Source organism: Heloderma suspectum, chromosome 5, assembly GCF_057233095.1.
Source record: "Heloderma suspectum isolate Gila_16-S chromosome 5, 16-S_ref, whole genome shotgun sequence".
NCBI classification, from domain to species: Eukaryota; Metazoa; Chordata; class Lepidosauria; order Squamata; family Helodermatidae; genus Heloderma; species Heloderma suspectum.
The window spans coordinates 24,723,404-24,744,881 of record NC_139462.1 but is presented as its reverse complement, the minus strand read 5'-3'; the positions used below and the strand labels follow the sequence as shown (position 1 = coordinate 24,744,881).

General features: G+C 45.3%; 1 protein-coding gene across 1 annotated transcript in view; it reads left to right on the top strand.

Moving 5' to 3' along the window:
* Positions 1 to 410: 410 nt before the first annotated feature.
* GPRIN3 (GPRIN family member 3) overlaps positions 411 to 21,478 on the top strand; it is a 54,666-nt gene continuing 33,598 nt past the window's right edge. Inside the window, exon 1 of the mRNA XM_084855626.1 lies at positions 411 to 723. The gene's annotated coding sequence lies outside the window, so the exon portion shown is untranslated. The remainder of the gene's footprint in view (positions 724 to 21,478) is intronic.

The window sequence follows — 21,478 nt, the reverse complement described above, 5'->3', positions numbered from 1 at the left end:
GGGCCCCCTTGACTTTGCCCCACGGTCCAGACCTATGCGATCCGGATCGTAGCTCTCTCCTGCAGCGGGAAGCTTTTCAAAACGTGGCCGGGGTTGGGACTGGGGTAAGGGTAGGGGGACGGGACGATCGCCCTTCGTCTACCCCCCTTCCGGCCAGCAGGGCTCCTTCCCCACTTTCGGGGCTGCTTTGCCTCCCCTCCGATTCTTCCCCGCCAGCTGTGCCTATGACGCGCCGGCGCCTTTCGCCGAGCTCTCCGGGTCGAGAGCGAGCTCAGGGGGGCGGCTGTTCCGAACGCGGGCAGCCTGCTACAGGGGCTGCGGTAGCCGAAAGCACCAGCGCCCCCTCCGCCCTGCCGGGCCCGGCGAGAAACGCCCCGGAGGAGGCACCTGCACCGCCCCCAACAGCGCCTAGCGCTGGCTGGGAGAAGCCGGAGCGGCGGCGGCGCGTCCGGTCTGTGGCTCCTTCTCCTCCGCCTTGTCCCTCGGCGGGTTCTCCCGGAGCTGGAAGAGGCGAGGCGCCCGGCTTTGCCAGAGCGGCGGCTGGGGAGCGCTGGCTGGCTGGCGCTTCTCCTCGAGAGCCTGGGCTGGATGGTGAGGTTTCTTTTGCGCGCGAGGCAGCGAGCGGGGAGAGGCGGCTCGTTTCCTGCTCCGGCGAGGGATTTCTCTGCAAGGTCATCTCTCCTCTCGCCCCTGCTGTCGCTGCAGCCGAGTCCTGCTGGCTAGGTAAGGGAGACGCGGCGCGGGGTGCCTCGGCTGCGTGCACGGACAGTCGGGTTGCCTTGTGCCTCCGGGAAGACGGGTGGTGGACACAATGTATTCGAATAATAATGATCAATAATAGGCCTCGCGCCTCCCTTGGTAGAAAGGCGAGATTATACATTGTCTGATGGTTGCATCCCGTGTTAGCCCGACTTCGAGTAGACCCATTTAAATGAATGGGATTCAACTCAGCCTAACAGCGGGTGCAAGCCTGCGGTTGCAGTCCTGTGCGCGCTTCCTTGGGAGCCATCCCTGTTGAACTCCGGCTTGTTTCCGAGTAAACATGCCGTGAGATGGCGCACGGCACGGCTGCAATCCGAGGCCCCCTTACTTCCGAGAGCCAGCGCCATTGAACCCGGTGGGATTGACACCTGAAACAAGAAGACGTCTCGACACCCAGTCTGGTTGTTTCCCGCCTTGTTCTCCCCCGCGCCCTCCCTTTTCAGTGCGTGTAGAGCTCCTTTTTCATAGTAGCCCTGGCCTAGGTAGGAAGAGATCACCGGCGTCCTAGAGGTGAACTTTGCAAAGTAGTTGCATTGTTTGCATTGCATGCCCGTTCAGCCCTCCTTTATTCTTTGCAGGGGGGTCATATTGGCTTTTGCAGGGGGAGACGCAGGAAAAGGGTTGCACAGGCTGGGCTGCGGGGAGGGAGAGGCAAATATATTGAATATATTTCATGTTTTCCTTCCCTGACCTTCTCCATTGATTTAATTTGCATCAACTGCAAATTAGATAGGCAAATACCCAAGCCACTATTATTGTTATTACTATTAATAATAATAACAATAATAATAAATTAATAACTTTGGTTCCACCCCATCCGTGCCCCTCCCAAAGCTGTGGTGCCTTTAGGGATATTCTCCCCTGGAAGGAATTCGAGGACAATTACAAATATGCGAACTACCGCAGGGGAGGATGAGCGGACGAAACCAATTGGACTGAGGCCCAGATGCGTGACATGTATACAAACTGTTTATGAGTATCTTTGATGGCTGGCTAATTTCTTCTGAAAATGAAGCACATGAGGGAACTTTTCCCAGATGCAAGGTCAGGGTGAGAGGCCCTGACCCCTCGTCCCGTCTTAGGTGCCATCCACACGAAGGATCACTCCGGAGACTTGAAGATCTTAACTCGCTTTAATTCGGCTTCTGGTTATGCTGTAAAAGAGAAGCAAATCGAGGCCTGCATAGAACTAGGTGTTATTTCAAGTACAAACCACCCTTCTGCTTTCTCCATTCATACATTCATATGTATGCGTGTGTGCACAAAGCAGAGGAAATTTTTTTTAACCCCAATTAGACTCTTACAGGAGTGATTAATAGCTTTGCTTTTGTTTCTGTGAATGCAGCCTTGCTGTGGTTACATATTTTGTTTGGGGAACAAGCCCTTCTTTCTGTGTGTATGCTGAATCCTACTAAAATAAAATCACCACTTTCTCTAGAACAAGCCTTCCTCTGCTTTATTCATTTTGCCCCTTTACCCACCACCAAAACTATTTAATTTAGGAACTGGGGGGGAGGGTTCCAACTGGGTGCAAAGTTTTGCTTCTTTATCTTTAAACAGACACGTCACGTTTCCTCTTCCTGTTTCCAAGGGGTGGCTTGTCTACAGACAAACCTCAGCAGTGCAAAGCAATGTACGTGTGCTGAAAAGTCAATTAGCTTTTGTTTTATTGACTTCATGTTTATTTGACGGGTGTTTTTCAACCACGTCTTCAGAGTGGTTTAAACACACTAACAGGTGAAAGTCAAATGTATTTATTAATAATAACAGTAACATGTCTCGTTTGGGGGCTTTATACCAACCAAGGGTCTGTAAGGTTAAAATGTCTGGGCACAATCCAGTTGGAATTTCTCCTGTAAATGAGAGCTGCACAAAAGTGTTGTGCAGGAGAAGTTCCCATTAGAGTGTGCCCTTCATCATTTTGGTGCAGTGTGTCTGGGTTTGTTGGTGGTGTGGGGATTTTTTTCTTTCTGGCCATCCAGTAGAGAAGAGTCATTACCATAGCAACACCACTGTCACAGCACAGAAATACTTCCCCTGTTCAGGTGATGGGGAAAACAAGGCAACAGCCTCAGAAAAACAAAATGCTGCCTTGTGGCATCCTTCATTAATTCTCATGAGTAGTATTGATAGTTTTGGTCCTTGATTGAATGGGGAGGGGAGAGGGGTGAAGACAGGAAAAGCCACGTCTATATTTGTGCCCCAAAATGGTCTGTTTTCCCCCATCAACCCTGTATATCTCTTGGCACGTTACTGTTATTTTTGCCATGTGTGAAATTTTCCTTTTACCGAGACTCTAGCTGTTTTAGTTCATTGATTTTTTGGACTGGCTTGCCTAAGCATTTAGTGAAAGTCCACAGAAGTGTGTTTGAGCCATAGGAAGACAGGATACAAAGCTGTTGGATATACTTATGGGGGATTTGAGTTTCTGCTCAGCTATGAGGCTCACCTAAGTGACATTGGTCAAGTTGTTGTCTCGTCACGCTCACCAACCTCACAGGGTTGCTATGAGAATAAATAGATTTTTCCCCCATCACTTTTTGTTTGTTTGTTTGCCAAAAGGAAGGTGAGGAATGTAGGAAGCGGCATTGTACCAGACCATTTGTCCATCTAACCTAACCCTCCTCAAACTGATGCCATCCAGATGTGTTGGATTACAACTCCCAGAATCCCCTAGCCAGCAATGCTACAAATCCCAGAATTGCTGGCTGGGAATTCTGGGAGTTGTAGCCCAGCACATCTGGAGGGTGCCAGTCTGATCTAACCCAATGAAAAGTCTGAAAAGTTAGACTGAAAAGTTAGATCAGAAAAGTCTGATCTAACCCAATGTTTTCTGTTCACAGTGGCTCTCTAGGGTCAGGCAGTGGTAAGGGCATAACATAAGAAGATCCATGACGGTCCATCTAGTCCAGCATTGTGGGTCTTTCCCATTGCCTCCTACCAGAGATCCTTTTAACTGCAGATGCCAGCGATTCAACCTGGAACCTTCTGTATGCAAAGCATGTGCTCTACCACTAAAAATGTAAGAGGAGCCACCATGCTGGATCAGACCAAAGAACTACCTTGTCTAGCATTCCGTTCACACAGTGCCAGCTGCCCACAGGAAACCTACAAGCACAACATGAAAGCAACAGCACCTTCCCACCCATTTTCTTCAGGAACTGGTGTACATAGGCATACTGCCTCTGATACTGGAGGTACCATATAGCCACTATGGATAGCCTTCTCCTCCATGAGTTTGTCCAGTCCCCTTGTAAAGCCTTCCAAAGTGATGGCCATCACTACATCTTGTGGTAGCACATTCCATAGTTTAACTATGCGCTGTGTGAAGAAGTCTCTCCTTTTATCTGTCCTGAAGCTCCCATCAATCATGGGATGACCCTGGGTTCTAGTATTATGAGAGGGGGAGAGAATTGTCTCCTTAACCATGTTCTCCACACCATGCATATAGCTCCTCCCCAAAGGATAGTCAAGGAATGTTATGGTGTTGAACCTGTTGGTTCCTTAAATATGTCCAACTTAGCTCTCCACTTCTGGGAAGGCAGCACCAGGAAACTCCCTCACCCAGAGCAGGGCAGGCTAGAGTGGGTGGGAAAGGATATCCGAGGGGACTAGAACAATCTAAAATAATTCATGGAAATACTCTGGTGGCTTCTAACCCTTTTCTGCAGCTGGTAAGAAATCCATTAAAACAGTGATGGGGCAGGTGTACATCCAGATCTACTGGTAGATTTCTGGGTGGTTTGCAAATGTTTTTGACTCCCAATTGTCTAACAATAGCAACATTTAAACAGCTCTGCCTCCTCTCTCCCACCCTGCCCAAATTATGTTGCTGAAAAAGAACTGTTGCATGGGGGTAGGGGACCAGGAATTGATTTTTGTGTGAATGCACTTGTGAGCTTGGTTCTGGTACCAATCACAGATTCCTGGGCTGAGCGCAGTAGCTCCAGTTGTTGGACCTCAGAGTTCTGGTAAAAGTAAAGTAGGTCCAACAAGCCTGATGTCTGCCAACCCTTGCCTCAAAATATGTATGTGTATTGTATTTACAACATTGTATATTGTATGTCTGTTGTGTATATATTACAGTTTTTCATAATTGCTGTCCCGCTGTGGTTCTCAAACACTTTACCAGCCCTTCCTCCTCCCCTTGCACTGGGACATGGTTATCACATATGCCCACAAAACTAAGCTAATTATAGCTTCTTGCCTCTGGATAGAAGGAGGCTGTTGCATCTAGAAGGGTTGAAAGAAAGGTGCTGGGCCTTTTCCATTGCCCAGCTTTTAACTTTGGGCAGCCTGATCCTGCAGCAATACTAACAGTGCAGAAAGGTGAGGCAGACAATCCCAGGCCCTCTCCTTTTAGAGCTGCAGAATAGCTGGACTTGGAAAAGGGAAAAAAATGAACTTCTCCATGCCCTTCACCTTCCTGCACTACTATAATACCTTGCAGATGACAAAGGAAATGGCTCAGTCTTTAGTTCTTTGACAGCCCTAAAGCAGCTTCTGGGGGACAGGGCATTGGGAGAGTTCAGGTCCTGTTGGCTCCTGCCAGCAGACCACAGCTGGCAGCGATAAATCACTGGCTGATTCATAAACCTCTCCTAGGCTGCAAGAGGGAAAGGCGGCTGGAGCAGGGAATTTTACTAGGGCAGTAGAATCCAAAGCGATGTGGCAAAGAGAAGTCCATTTTCCCGTCCGAAGTCCGAAACACACAAAGGAACACGAGCAAGGCAGTGGGCCGGGGCCAGGACCAGGACCAAGGCTAAGATCTAGCAGGAGATCTGGCATTGTTCTCCAGCAACCTTCCTCCAGCCTGCTTCCTGCTTTCAACTGCTGCGTCTGGAAGCAGCTGCATCCAATCCATCCTCCTGCCTCTGAGAGCCTTTCTATCTTAAACGGACAGAGGCTTACCTGTATTGTTCCCTTACATGCAGCCTCCTTCACTCTGTGGGGATTGGTGGCATTTCGTCCTCCAAATCCGGGGGGGGGGGGGCTGTAGCTGGGCATGGAACATCCACAGGAGGTGATGGGGCTCGCACTCCTTCTGTGCTGGTCCCTTCCCCTGGGTCTGGAGCCTGCCTGGAGGAGTCCGAGGGAGGCACGACAGATCCTTACTCAGCCAAAAAGCTCAATGCCTGACCGTGGGCCAGTCACTACATCTCAGCCTAGCCTACTCCACAGGGTTTTTGTGAGGAGAAAATGCAGGGTGGGCTGGGGGAGAAATGTGCATTGGGCTAAACATTTTTTTTAACATCCTACACTTAAAAAAAACTGCACGTTAGGAAGAAAGGTTCTACCGTATTAATTCATGAAATCTGAGTCACTTGTGTGTTTAGAACGGGGTGGGCAACACACAGCCAACAGGTCACCTGCTGCTCCAGTGATAAAGAAAAAGTAGAGGGGAAAAGTAGCAGTTTGCTGCCAAAATTTGGTGGCAAACCTCATTGGAGGCTTGGAGCAGACTAATTGAGCTTAAAAACAAGTGATATTTGTCCATTCTAAGCCTCTATAGCAGCAGCAAAGGCTTAGAACAGACAAATTAGGTCATTTTCAAGCTACCTTTGTCCATTCTAAGGTCCGTAGTGGTTTGCCACCGAAATTCGGCAGCAAACTGCTACCTTTTTTGCCGCTGTTGCCACCAAAGAGTGGTAGGAGTGCAGCCCATGGAGCAGGATTGGCTCCTGGACCTGTCGACGTTGCCCACCCCTGGTTAACAACAAGTAAAGCAGCTTGCATTCAATTCAACGAAAAGCCAATCCTTGCTGCATGTGCAAAAATCCCCCCCCCCCCCCGGTCAGGAAACATTCAAGCATGTGACATACATATACCCCCTGCACATATACCTGAGACATGAATTGATACAATCTGGGAACAGTTTTACCATATTTGTATAGTGCAGGCTCCTCCAGCCTGGCACCCCCCAGATGTCTTGGGCTACGCCACCTATCCCTGCCCTGTGCTGCCTGTGGGTGATGGGAGTTGTAGTCCAACACACCTGGAGGATTCCAGGCTGGGTAAGGCTGTTGCAGTGTACTGACCCTTGGTGATTTACAAGGATGCTTTTGTTGTCCTGCCTGGATCAGAGTGCTGTGGCAGTGCAACAGCGAGGTATTTGTTCCGTGCACAAGCAATTTCCTGGTGTCTTAGAGCAGCCTCAGATGCTGGGGACTTGGGGGACTATTTCCCCTAAAGGCCCTCAATCGAGGGCTAATGCTCAGACCAAATTGACAGCAGAGCTGAGCTGATGCCTGCAGGCTTTGGCATGCAGCGAATCCATCCAGCAAACTTCGCTGTGTGCTCAACCTGCAATACAACGAGTTTTCAGCGGCTCTCTGTAAAGGAGAGTGATTTGCCATCTGGCCGGCCAGAGAAAACGCAGCTGCTTTGCTGTGTGTTGAGTTCTGCCCAGAATTGGAGATTCACTGAGTCTGTGTTGTGAAAGAACATGCTGATTTTGGCCACGTGAATTGGCTCAAAACAGTGGCTGTTCCAATACTGATATATGATGCTGAAAGAGTAAATAAGCACATGGAGGACTGGAAAAGAAATGGCATGCTGTGGGTGTGCCTGAGCAAATAGAATGTAAACAAAAAATAGGACAGCATCCTGTTCTTTTAAGTAGGAAGTTGCAGTAGCGCCACAGGACATTTGGAAGGAGCGATTAGTTCAGGGGTCCTCAATGCAGTGGCTGCAGGTGCCATGGCACCCCTTGGCACCTCCAATAGTGCCCACAAATGGGTACCCAGTATGTGGCCTGGGGGCACTCGAAACGTTTTTTATTTTTAGTTTTTCTGTTTTTTTTAAATACACATACATGGATTTGTATGAAATGTATACAACTTTTTAGCAATTATACATGCGCTTCAACAAAAGTGGACCAAATATCCAAATAAGTATCCATTTGGAAGTGACATCTATATGCCACCCTTTCAAATACTGAAAGCGTTGTAAGGCCCTCCATCTATTGCATTATAGGAGGTGAGTGTTTATCCTTCCAGTGTTGTAATATCAGTCTTTTTGCTGTCAAAATGGTGCAAAGAACCTATTTATGCTGACCATTTGTTAATTCCCATGAAGCAGGTAAATAAGTAAAAATTTTAAGGAGTGTGTATCAGTGAATGTTAAAGACTGTTCCAGTACAAAATGTATTTCTGTAATAGCCTCTCCCCCAAAAGAAGCAACTTCTGGACATTGCCAAAGCATATGTTTAAAAGAAGCATTAGCTGCATTAGACTGCCAGCAATTAGCCAAATTAGAAAATTCCTTTGTTAAGGAGACATTGCGGTGTCCAGTAGACATGAAACAAACGTTTTTACTGAATAAGACACAGCCTAAGGTCCACAGACATGACATGTAGTTCTAAAAATGCACTATCACAGTTTTCAAAACTGAAGGGCTAGCCTGGGAAAATAAAAAGGGCCTCACCTGGCACTGAAAAGATCACAATATGGAGCCTCTCCGTGGAGCTCATTCCACACCCAGACTGCCACCACTAAAAAGGCCTTCTCCTTTGTAGCCACTCACCTCCGCTCATTTAGCAAGGGCACCTAGAGAAGGGCCTTTAAGGATGATCTTTAGGCATGTATGAGAATTTCATTTTTGCTTGCAAAACATGGGACCGTGCTCTGTTCAATTTTCCAAATGGGATTGCAAGTGCATTCACGTGTCCACAAAAATATTTGTAAATTGCCAAATGTGTACTTGTGTTTGATTTGTGTGACGTTTCCAGTTTGATTTGCACAACTTTCCTAACTTGTGCAAATTTCCCCCCATGGGGGGGAGTTGTGCAAATCTGGGGAAATTTCACATTCGATCACAGCTTGATTTGCACAATTTTCCCATTCGCACAGAGCAAGCAGAAAACTGAAACACCAATGGGAATCGGACACCAGACAAGCTGCGAGATGAAGTTCGGAGAATCCTAGCAATCTCAAACATGGCTCGTTTGCGCATCCCTAATGAGATGGCAAGATTGAACATCGACATCTTGGGAATCAGCGAACTAAAATGGACAGGCATGGGCGAATTTAATTCAGGTGACCATCATATCTACTATTGTGGCCAAGAATCCCTTAGAAGAAATGGAGTAGCACTCATAGTCAACAAAAGGGTGGGAAAAGCAGTACTGGGGTACAATCTCAAAAACGATAGAATGATCTCAGTACAAATCCAAGGCAAACCATTCAACATCACAGTAATTCAAGTCTATGCCCCAACCACTGAGGCCGAAGAAGCTGAGGTTGATCGGTTCTATGAAGACCTCCAACACCTTCTAGAACTAACACCAAAAAAAGATGTCCTCTTCATCATAGGGGACTGGAATGCTAAAGTAGGAAGTCAAGAAATCACCGGGATAACAGGCAGGCATGGCCTTGGTGTACAAAATGAAGCAGGACAAAAGCTAATAGAGTTTTGCCAAGAGAACACGCTGATCATAGCAAACACTCTTTTCCAACAGCACAAGAGACGACTCTACACGTGGACATCACCAGATGGTCAATATCGAAATCAGATTGATTACATACTTTGCAGCCAAAGATGGAGAAGCTCCATACAGTCAGTAAAAACAAGACCTGGAGCTGACTGTGGCTCAGATCATGAGCTGCTTCTTGCAAAATTTGGCTTAAATTGAAGAACGTAGGGAAAACCACTAAACCATTCAGGTATGACCTAAATCATATCCCTGATGAATATACAGTGGAGGTGAGGAATAGATTTCAGGGATTAGACCTGATAGACAGAGTGCCTGAGGAACTATGGACGGAGGTCCGTAACATTGTTCAGGAGGCAGCAGCAACTAAATCCATCCCAAAGAAAAAGAAATGCAAGAAAGCCAAGTGGCTGTCTGATGAGGCTTTACAAGTAGCTGAGGAAAGAAGGGAAGCAAAAAGCAAGGGAGAAAGGGGAAGATATATCCAACTGAATGCAGAGTTCCAGAGAATAGCAAGGAGAGACAAGAAGGCCTTCTTAAATGAACAATGCAAGGAAATCGAGGAAAACAACAGAATGGGAAAGACTAGAGATCTCTTCAAGAAAATCGGAGATCTCAAGGGAACGTTTTGTGCAAAGACGGGCATGATAAAGGACAAAGAAGGCAGGGACCTCACAGAAGCAGATGAGATTAAGAAGAGGTGAAAAGAATACACAGAAGAACTATACAGGAAAGATCTTAATGTCCTTGATAGCCATGATAGTAATGTCCTTGATAGCCATGATAGTGCGGTCACTGAACTTGAGCCGGACATCCTCGAGAGTGAAGTCAAGTGGGCCTTAGGAAGCATTAGTAACAACAAAGCTAGCGGAGATGACAGTATTCCAGCTGAGCTATTTAAAATCCTAAAAGATGATGCTGTTAAAGTGCTGCATTCAATATGCCAACAAATTTGGAACACTCAGCAATGGCCGCAAGACTGGAAAAGGTCAGTTTACATTCCAATTCCAAAGAAGGGCAACGCCAAAGAGTGTTCAAACTACTGCACAGTTGCGCTCATTTCACATGCCAGCAAGGTGATGCTCAAAATCCTACAAGCTAGGCTTCAGCAGTATGCGAACCGAGAACTACCGGAAGTACAAGCTAGGTTTCGAAGAGGCAGGGGAACTAGAGATCAAATCGCCAAGATTCGCTGCATCATGGAGAAAGCAAGAGAATTCCAGAAAAATGTCTATTTCTGCTTCATTGACTACGCTAAAGCCTTTGATTGTGTGGATCGCAACAAACTGTGGCAAATTCTTAAAGAGATGGGAGTACCAGACCACCTTACCTGTCTCCTGAGAAACCTGTACGAGGGTCAAGAAGCAACAGTAAGAACCAGACATGGAACAACCGATTGGTTCAAAATTGGGAAAGGAGTATGACAAGGCTGCATATTGTCGCCCTGCTTATTTAACTTATATGCAGAGTACATCATGAGAAATGCCGGGTTGGATGAATCAGAGGTCGAAATTAAGATTGCTGGGAGAATTATCAACAACCTCTGATATGCAGATGATACCACCCTAATGGCAGAAAGTGAAGAGGATCTAAAGAGCCTCTTGTTGAGGGTGAAAGAGGAGAGTGCAAAAAGCTGGTTTGAAACTCAACATTAAAAAAACGAAGATCATGGCATCTGGCCCTATCACTTCCTGGCATATAGAAGGGGAAGAAATGGAAGCAGTGACAGATTTTACTTTCTTGGGCTCCAAGATCACCGCAGACGGTGACTGTAGCCATGAAATTAAAAGACGCTTGCTCCTTGGGAGGAAAGCTATGGCAAACCTAGACAGCATAGTAAGAAGCAGAGACATCACCTTGCCAACAAAGGTCCGTCTAATCAAAGCTATGGTTTTCCCAGTAGTAATGTATGGCTGTGAGAGCTGGACTATAAGGAAGGCTGAGCGCCGAAGAATTGATGCTTTCGAACTGTGGTGCTGGAGAAGACTCTTACGAGTCCCCTGGACTGCAAGGAGGTCAAATCAGTCCATCCTAAAGGAAATCAACCCTGAGTGCTCATTGGAAGGACCGATCCTAAAGCTGAAGCTCAAATATTTTGGCCACCTAATGCGAAGAGAAAACTCTCTGGAAAAGACCCTGATGCTGGGAAAGACTGAAGGCAAAAGGAGTAGGGGACGGCAGAGGATGAGATGGCTAGATAGCATCACCGATGCAATGAATATGAACTTGAGCACGCTCCGGGAGAGTGCGCAGGACAGGAAGGCCTGGCGTGCTATGGTCCATGGGGTCACGAAGAGTCGGACACGACTGAACGACTGAACAACAACAATGATCTTAGCATCCAGGCAGGTATATATGGAAGGAGTCGATCCTTCAGGTAACCTGGCCCCAAGCCATTTAGAGCTTTGTAAATTAATATCTGCAATGAATATGAACTTGAGCACACTCCGGGAGAGAGCGAAGGACAGGAAGGCCTGGCTTGCTATGGTCCATGGGGTCATGAAGAGTCGGACACAACTTAACGACTAAACAACAACAAGAAGTTAATATAAGTGCTTTGAATTTGGCTCAGAAATGGATTGGTAGTCAGTGCAGATCATAAAGCACTGGCATAATACAATCATATTGGCCAGTGTCTGTTGACAGTCTTGCTGCCCTATTTTGAGCCAGCCAAAATTTCCGGACCGTTTTCAAAGGCAGCCACACACATAATGAATTGCAGTAATCCAAACAAAAGGTTAACAGAGTATGGATAACAGTAGCTAGGCTCTTTCGATTTAGGATTGTAGTTGGTATATCAGCCCATTCTATTGAGGCGCAATCCTGTTGAGATAGCCCAAAGTCTAAGGCTGCTGAGTATCCAACACAGGGCAGCTGGAGCATGGAGGAGATCCTCAGCTCTGTGGTCCAGTTGCCCTGCAGTTTTGCTAGACGGGCAATTTTGCCTGTGTAGCTGCGGCGCTTCCGAGCAGGAGGGAAGGAGGCTGGGGCACACATAGGAAGCTACGTAACACAGCTTCCCCTGTCTCCTGCCTTCCCTGCCCCCACGACCACCCCCTTTCCCCCATCTCCATTTCCAAGTGTCAGCCTGGAGAGAACCACACCAGCTACAATGGGGCAGGGAGTGCGGTTTCTGGGCTCAGGTTGGAGCCCTGGTTCCGACCTCAGATCCCAGAAACTGAACAATCCTTTCTAGGGGGGCATAGGATTGCTCCCTAAGCTGATAAAAGGTTCTCACTGCCACCAAGGCCACCTGTGCCTCCAATGACAGTCTTGGACCTAAGAGCTCCCCCAAACGACGAACCTGATCCTTTTGGAGGAGTGCAACCCCCTCCAGAACAGGTTGAATATCACTCATCCCGGTAGAAGAACCACCACATAAGATATTTTAAGCACACTCTTAAAAATATAGAATATGAATGCAAGAAATACATGTTTGCAATCTTTCATATACCACTAGCTGTATAGTCTCCTGGAGCACTGAAATAGGGATGGGGGAGAAATTCATTCAGTTTCACAAAAAAACCCAAATACACAGACCGCTACAGGAACAAGAAAGCAATTAAAGACACAGTTCTATGCATGTTTAGACAGAAAAAGGCCTACAACTCCCAGCATGCTGGCTGGGGCATGCTGGGAGTTGTTGACCTTTTTTTTTTCTGTCTAAACATGCATAGAATTGCACCTTAAATGTCACTATCCACAGTTTTCCAAAATCTTCAAAGAAAAGTACACACAAAAATGTGAATATTACAAAGAAATATATGCAAAAATGCTTTATCTTGGAGGAAATGGCCTGCAAGAAATACATATAATTGGGGTGGGTGGGTGGGAATGTAACAATAGCATACATTTTGTGAAGGACGCATGAAAATATGTATGAATGTTCATGTTGACTTAAGGACAAATTAGAGACTGATGCAGAAACAGGACAGAATGAGCTTAACTTTGAGGAAATGAGGAACTTGATAGATTTGTGCATCCCGAGACAGCTATAGCCTTGCTACAGTTTGTTTGTTTGTTTTACTACATTTCTATACCGCCCAATAGCCAAAGCTCTCTGGATGGTTCACAACAGTTCCACATGCCATAGTAATATCTAGACTTGATTAGTGCAGTGTATTGTTCCTGAGGCTGCCTTTGAAGACTACTCAGAACTTGCTGATTCAAAATGCAGTTGTCAGTTGGAACATATCTCGTTGGTATTAAAACATTCCCTCACTGGCTTCCAGTCTGCTTCTGGGCACAATGCAAGGTGCTGGTTTTGATCTATAAAGCCCTAAATGCCTTGGGACCAGGTTAGCTAAAGAATCGCATACTCCAATACAAATCTGCCCACTTCAAAGATTGATATTTTGGGGGGGGGGGATGTGCTTCACATGCCCCTACCTTCAGAGGTTAGGTGGGTGTGACTAGAGACAGGGGCTTTCCAGTGGTAGCACCTTTGTAAGCACTCTCCCCAAGGACACTAGACAGACACTTTACTCTGCTATAGGCTCCAAGGAAGGCAATTTTATTCTCCCATGCTTTTAATGGAAATGGCATCTTTCTATTGCCTTTTGCTTTTAATGAGAAATGATTTACTTCTGCTCCTGCTGTTTTACTGCATTCTGCTGTTGTGTGATTCTATTTTAATTGTATGTTGTTGTTGTTGTTTATTTTAGTATGTTGTGAGTGGCCTAGGAAGGTTATGCAGAAAGTTGGGGAATTATTTGATAATAATTTTCATTTTGATAATTTATTACATTATTATCCCACCCTTCCCGAAAGGAACTCAAGGAAGCATACAGAGTTCTTCCCCTACTTACCCCATTTTATTTCCACAACAACCCCGTGAGCTAGGTTAGGTTGAGAAGTGGTGACTTGTTCAAGCTCACCCAGTGGGCTTCATGGTGTCTTCACTGTATATATTTAGATGCCAGGTTCAGACCTTCTTCTTCCAACAGGCTTTTATTGTACAATCCTTTGCATGTTTAGGACTTTATTCTGTGTAAATATGCATACGATTGCACCCTTAATTTCTAATCTGGTGCTCTGATTATTAAGCTGGCTCTTTCATATTTTTAACATGAGAAATGTTTTAACATTTTCATATTGTTTTGGTGGTTGTTTTATTGTTGTTTGGGGGTCTGTTGTTGTTGTTTTTAATTATTGTAAACCGCTCCAACTGAGGTCATCTTCCAGTTGGGTGGTATATGCATTTAATTAAAAAGTAAATGGCTGAGTGGGGATTCAGACCTGGACCTTTCCAGTCCTGATCTGACACTAATCCAGCCTCCCAACCTGGTGCCCTATGGATGTGTTGAACTGCAACGCCCATCATTTCCAGTAGCTATGCTGTATGGGAATGATGGGAATTGCAATCCAACACATCTGGAGACCAATGAGTTGGGGAGGGTTGCTCAGTTCCATGGTTTGCAGGAGACTGGTTTGGCTGCAGCTCCATTTCGAGTATGTTCTTGGTGAAGAATGATGGTCTTCCTCTGTATTGTGGGTGAAATGGCCCTCAGACAGTTGCATTCTCTGGAAGAGTCTGCATAATCATAACCCCATTCATTTTTAACTCCGTTCCATTTTTAAAAACAATGTTCCTCTTTTTCTTGCAAACAGCCAAACATCAACATATTTCCTAGCTTCACAGTTCCCTCGAATGCTCTGGGCTCACTCTGCAATGTCCCTCTTTTTTAAAAATAAAATAAAATATTGAGCTGGCAACAAGCCTCCCAGACTGCGGAGGTGAGGTTGAGCCACAGCAGGTCTCCAAGTCCTGATCCAAGCAACTGGGGGAGGCACCGCCATATTCCCCTGCATTTCTTTATCCATCGGCTAATTAACCCTGGTTAAAAATATACATCTCATACCCGCTTAGAAAATCACTGCAGTAATTTCCATCCATTTGATCTTGTTCTGCCTTTGTCTTCCAGATAGGAGCAGGCCTCTCTCATGTATGGTATTTTCTCCCTGCACAGGTACTTACGAGACCATGATTAAATTGTTTCTGAACCATCTCTTTGAATCCATCAAGGAAACAGCCAGTGGGAAGTTTGGGGACAGGCTGTAATTTTGATTGCTTTTTTCCAGTTCTTATTTTGAAAGTTCTGTCCCCAAGACAGGGCAAAGTAGGGGGTGGGAATAGGGAAAGATGCTTCTGTTTTTCTGCATAATATATATTGAAACTTGGTCATTACATTTGTGCTCATCATCAGAAGTAGCTGGGAAAGTGGTTTTTTAACCCAAGTCATGAAGAGGGCACTTTGTGAATCAATATTTTCTCTGAATATAGATCAGGGATGGATAACCTGAGATGCAAGAAATAACTGAGGCCATATCCCCATTTTTTTATTTTATTTATCACATTTCTTTACCAGCCAGGAGCCAAAGCTCTCTGGCCAGTTCAAACCAAAACTTAAAACCATAAAATACACACAGTAAAGCAGAATAAAACCAAAGTAAAAACTAGAGTAAAAACCAGCAGCAGTGCAAAGATCTAAAAATGCACTAATGCAATTTTGTTTTAATGAAGGACTAAATAGCCTGGGGGGAAAAAAGGTGTTCACCTGGCACCAAAAAGGCCACAATATAGGTGCTAGGCAGGCCTCTCCAGGAAGGGTCTTCCACAACTAGGATGCCGCAACTGAAAAGGCCCTCTCCTTAGTAGCCACCTGCCTCACCTCATTTGGCAAGGGCTCCCAGAGAAGGGCCAATAAAGATGATCTTCGAGTCCAGGCAGGTATATTTTTCCACTAGGCCAGTGCTGCTCCCCATTAATTTGCGCCCGCCCTGGTTTGGGCCTGGCCTCTGTGGTCCAGCATCAACCTTTGTGGGCAGCATCAACTGAAGCTGCATTTCTGTGCACTCTTACCTTAGAGTAATTCCCGCTGAACTCTGTAGGATTTACTTCTGAACAGGCATGCATAAGATTGCATTGTAAGTCCTGGTTCACACATGCATGATTCTCCCTTGGTGACTAACGTCAAGTAATGATTTTCATAGGCTGTCTCCACCTAGTTCTCTTGTATCATTGCTGAACCAGCATGCATGAACCAGCCTTCAGTGTGGCATATCTAAGAACCAGGGTATCGTGGGTATTTTGTGTGTGGTGGTGGGGAGAACCTGGTGCCTCTGTGGAAAGTCTTGTGGCTTCTTCTCTGCCCCACTCTGCTCTTGCCTGCTGAACAGGAGGGACCAGAGTGCTGTGGTATACCACTAGGGTGACCAGATACAAAGGAGAACAGGATTCTTGCACTTTTAATAGTTGTGCAGAAGAAGGAATTCCTCCTTCTTTTAAAAAGTGCATTATTAAAACTATTAAAAGTGCAGGAGCCCTGTCCTCTTTTGCATCTGGCCACCCTATAAGGGCTGATGCTTTGCATGCAGAAGCTCCCAGGTACAATCGCTGGTATCTCAACTTAAAAATCTAAGGATCAGAAGTAGCAGATAATGGCAAAGACTTCTGCATGAGACCGTGGAGAGCTTCTCTCAGTTAGAGTAAGCAATAATAGGTTAGATAGACAAATAGTCTGACCTGGTATAAGGCAGCTTCCTAGGAAAAGTGTATCCCCTCTGTGTGGAATCTTCGAGAGGAAAGACCCACAGAACCACCCAGTATCTTTAATAGCTTTGTGACAGGAAGTGGTTCAACAGATATAGCTGTTTCTCCTATGGTGACAGAAGCTGCTTCCATTGAACTTTGTGTCATGCAGGCTATTAAAAGTATAATCAGGCTATGTGTAAAAATAAAATAAAACAAGGTTCCAGTCCGTATGACTGTGATAATATTATTGAAAAGATGCAGTCCTAGGGGCGTGGTGTGAAGCTTCTCCGCCCTGTATGGCTAATAGGGGCTATTTGCACATAACGGTGATGTTTGGTGGCAGATCGTGGGTTAATTAATCCACAAATTGCAGGGGTGCACACAAGGCGGTTCCAGTTTCCAGCAATAACCTACGAATGCAGTATTTGTAGGTTGTTAACATGATGTTAACATGTTAACCCAGACACTTTGCATTGTTCCTGGGTTAAACAACCCAAAGTTAACTCCATGATTTGTTCTTGGGTTAACTTTGGGTTGTTTAACCCACAAATGACCCAAAGGACTCAGGTTTGGACATCATGGTAACTATCTATGAATGCGGCATTCGTAGGTTGTTGCTGGAAACATCCCCACAATTAATTAACCCACGATTGGCCACTGAACGCCACCGCTACATGCAAACAAGGTCTACATCTCTCTTCCTCGCAGCCTGCATTCATTCATCTCGCTGCTTATGCATCCCTTGTTTATCTATACCTCTCCTCCTATGACCACACATCCTGTGGCTGAAAAAAGTCCAAGTTGGTACAAATTATTTTTCAAAGGAATGCATATAAGGTGAGAAAATGTTTCACAATTTTACACAGGTTTTAAAATTGCCATAACTCTGTTTTTGAAGCTCCCTTATACCGAATCAGACCTCTGTATTTTCTACGGTGAATGGTAGATGCTCCCCAGGATTGCAGGGAGGGGGTCTTTCCCAGCCCGGGGATGCCAAGACTGAACCTGAGACCTTTGCATGCAATGCATGAGCTCAGCTACTGACCCTGGACCTTTCCCTGTATACCACTGTTCCTTTCTGAGTTTGTGGATGAGGTTTTTATTGTACAATTGCTCTGCCTCATTCACAGAATGTTATGAGTCCCTGAAGGCATCATCTTCCATTTTTAACACTTCTATGTTTTCCCCCATTGCTCCTTTTTTTTCTGACCAGCGAAAACATCTGTTAAGAAGGAAAAGACGGAATAGCTACACAGTGCCTTTTGATTGGTAGCACTTGGAGCAATCCATCTGGAAGCATCCTTTGTGTTTTATATAGAAACACTGCCACTTCACCCAATTGTACAGCATAGGCTGCATTCATGTGTGGATTCAGTGCAGAGAATGTTCTTATTTGGGGCTCATTTGCAGTGTTTAACAGTGTTTGGGGCCATTTGCAGTCCTCTCCCCCATTAGCGGTTGTGGTTGTTTTTAAACTATTGTGGCAACTTCAGAGTGGCATATTTCAGTCCTTTCTGAGAAATTTGCCTTTCTGAATCTGACCAAAGGTCCACTCCAACAGCATTCTGTGTCCAACAGCTGTCAGCCAGCTGCTTATTTATGTATTTATCTATTAGCAATATTTATATGCTGCTTTTCATTTAAAACAAATCCTAAAGCGGTTTACAAAAGAATAAAAACGAACAATCAAAAACTGCACACACACACACACAATATAATATAATGAGGCTAGTACAATGATAAGGGGGCCGCGGTGGCTTAGTGGTTAAGATGCTGAACTGCAGACTGGAAGGTCGGCAGGTCAGCAGTTCGAGACCCGAGTGCTGTGTGACGGAGTGAGCTCCCGTCTTCAGTCCTAGCTTCTGCTAACCTAGCAGTTTGAAAGCAAGAAATTGCAAGTAGATAAATAGGTACCGCCTCGGCGGGAAAGGTAACAGCGTTCCATGCACCTCGGTGTTCAGTCATGCCGGCCACATGACCACGGAAGCGTCTTCGGACAGCGCTGGCTCTTCGGCTTAGAAACAGGGATGAGCACCGCACCCTAGAGTCGGACACAACTGGTTGGGGACACCTTTACCTTTTTTTTAGTACAATGATAGCTCATGGTGGGGAGAAAGCCAAAGTAAGCATATGGCTTACAAGCAGGGGGGGTGCAAAATGTCCCACTGAAAGCATGCGCTACCCATTCCCTCCACCTCCCCTGCCACGCCCCCATGCCTTGTTCTGAGGGGTCTTTCCACAGAGCGGGTCATTGTGGACAAGGTGGCCCTGGAGACCACGTTTGCTGCCGTGGCACAGGCAGCTACTTTCCTGCTATGGCATTGCCACATTTGGAGAGTGTCCAGCATGGCTCTCCAGAGAGCCTGCTCATGCAGTGTCTCTGCACCTGCCAGTTCGGCAGATGAAAGTTAAGCCTCTTGTTCTAGAGCTGGCCTTGAACAAACTAATAAGCTTCATTTGTTGACCAGAGTTTACCTGCACAGGTTGAATGTGGAATTAGGCAATGTATTATAGTAGATATTAGGCTGTCATGAAACAGGAAGCCCTTTCAATGTAGCTGGAATCCTTAAACCCTTGTGGGGGACTGGATAAAAATGCCATGCTTCATAGCTGTTTTGTATGTCAAGGACAAACTGTTAATGGATACTCCGTTTTGTATCTTGGGCCCAGAGTGCAGAGGGATTGGAATTCTTAATTTTATTTTAATGATGGATAGAGCACAGGCGCAGTGGGGATATTATGCATATGGCTACAAAAATAGGAGGTTTTAATGAGTCCATTCAGGCATACAACCATGCAGTTGATAATAAAGTTATCTTGGCTTGTTTTGCTGATCTTTGCAAAGAGACGAGTTTGCCGATTTTCTTCTTTCATATAGAAATGGATGAGATTATAGAGTGTGGATGGTTTTGGGGGAGGGGTATCCTAAAAATGCCCCTGGTCAAAATGCCCTCAATCTCTGTCATCAGAAAAAGAATAAATGGAGTGTAGAGCCAAATACAAATATTCTCAATTGTTCTACATCCTTTCTGCAGTTTACCTGAATGGAGCTTGCAGACCACCTGTGGTTCACATGCAGTCATTAATGATAGCTTCCTGTTTAGTTCAGACTGGTTAACAGCTTCAGAACCACCAGTATCTTAAACCATGGTTTGAAGTCGGTTTAATATCCTGGCTTGTTCTGAACCATGTAACCATAGTTTCCTAGTTCAGACAAAATGGGAAAATATGCTTAATGGAAGACTTCCTGGTTTGTTTTTAGTTTGTGTGAAAAGAAGAGTGAAGTGGCTGTGTTTGTGCCCAAAGCCTAGTTCGTATCTAAGCTTATTAAGCTGAGATATTGATCGACCACGCATGGCCTATGTGCGTACAATGATAAGATCATATGCATTTTGCATACATACAATATGTATGTTGTAGGCTGGCAAACAGACTTCACTCACAACAAATGCAAGCAGTGGTAAAAAAGAATATTTAAACAACATAAACAAATGTATGGTATGTTGTGACAAGTGACCATGCATGTGTTTTAACAAAATCACCTTGTGGAGAATGCTTCAGGTAGATTATCAGCTGATGAATCTATTATCAGTCAGGTGAAACCATTGTGTGTGCATGTGTGTGTGTGTGTGTTTTAATCTGTTTGTGGACTTTAGACTCTGCAGCTGTTTTGCTGAAACAAAGGCTTGTGATGGCTGGAATTCTAATCACAGATATTTAGTTACTTATTAAATCTGCAAAAATCTTGCACCAAAGTTAGTAACTTGACTTGTGCATGTGGCCAGTGGGGTTGGGGTGGGTGGGTGGGCAGGAATAAGCATTTTTTGTTTACATATCCTGTTCCCCCTTTCAAAGCGAAGGTGCCCCAGTCAAATAAAAACAGTAAACCAAAAATCAAAATCATAAGAAAACAGGCAACTAAAACACAGAAAACAGCAATAAAACATTAAAACTGACAAACCTAAAAAGGGCCAGGCCTAAAAAAATCAAATCTGGGCTGCAGAAAGATCAAAGCCTCATTGGAAAAGAAATTTTTTTCAGAGAGCAATGGAACACTGGCTAAGAGGGAGAAAGCATACGCTCCGTGCTCAGAGAAGTCCACATTCCTGGTGCCACAGCAGAAGAGGCCCTCACAGCTGCTGGGTTACATAAATCTCTGAAGACAAAGGGGAAGTTCAAAGGGACCCATCAGATGGCTTCAGAGAGTGTCTAGATTCATATTGGGAGGAAAGGGGAGATCCTTTAGGTTGTTGTTGTTGTTCAGTCATTAAGTCGTGTCCGACTCTTCGTGACCCCATGGACCATAGCACGCCAGGCCTTTAGTATCTTTTAGGTACTGTGGTCCTAAGCCATTTTTTGGCCCCTTCAGCACTGGCTTTTAAACAGGCCTTGAAAACCCATTTATTCCGAGCTACTTTTAATTAAGTTTTTAATGTTTATATTGCTGCTGGTTTTAAACTGCTCTTCCTAGCTGTTTAAATTAATAATGAGTGCTAGCTTTTGAACTGTTTCAACTGCTGTTTTAACTTGGATTGTATCTTATTGGAATGGTCCTCTTTTTATCCTCTTTATATAAGCTGCCTTGGGAGGGCTTTGTTTTTTTTATTTAATAATTTAATAATTCAGTATGATAACCATTAGCCAGCATGTTGAATTGCACCAGGAAACAGACCAGCAACCAGTGGAGCTGGCATAGCAAGGGAATATTATATCTCCTTTCCCAAATAGCTTGGGCTGGTAAGATGGCTGGC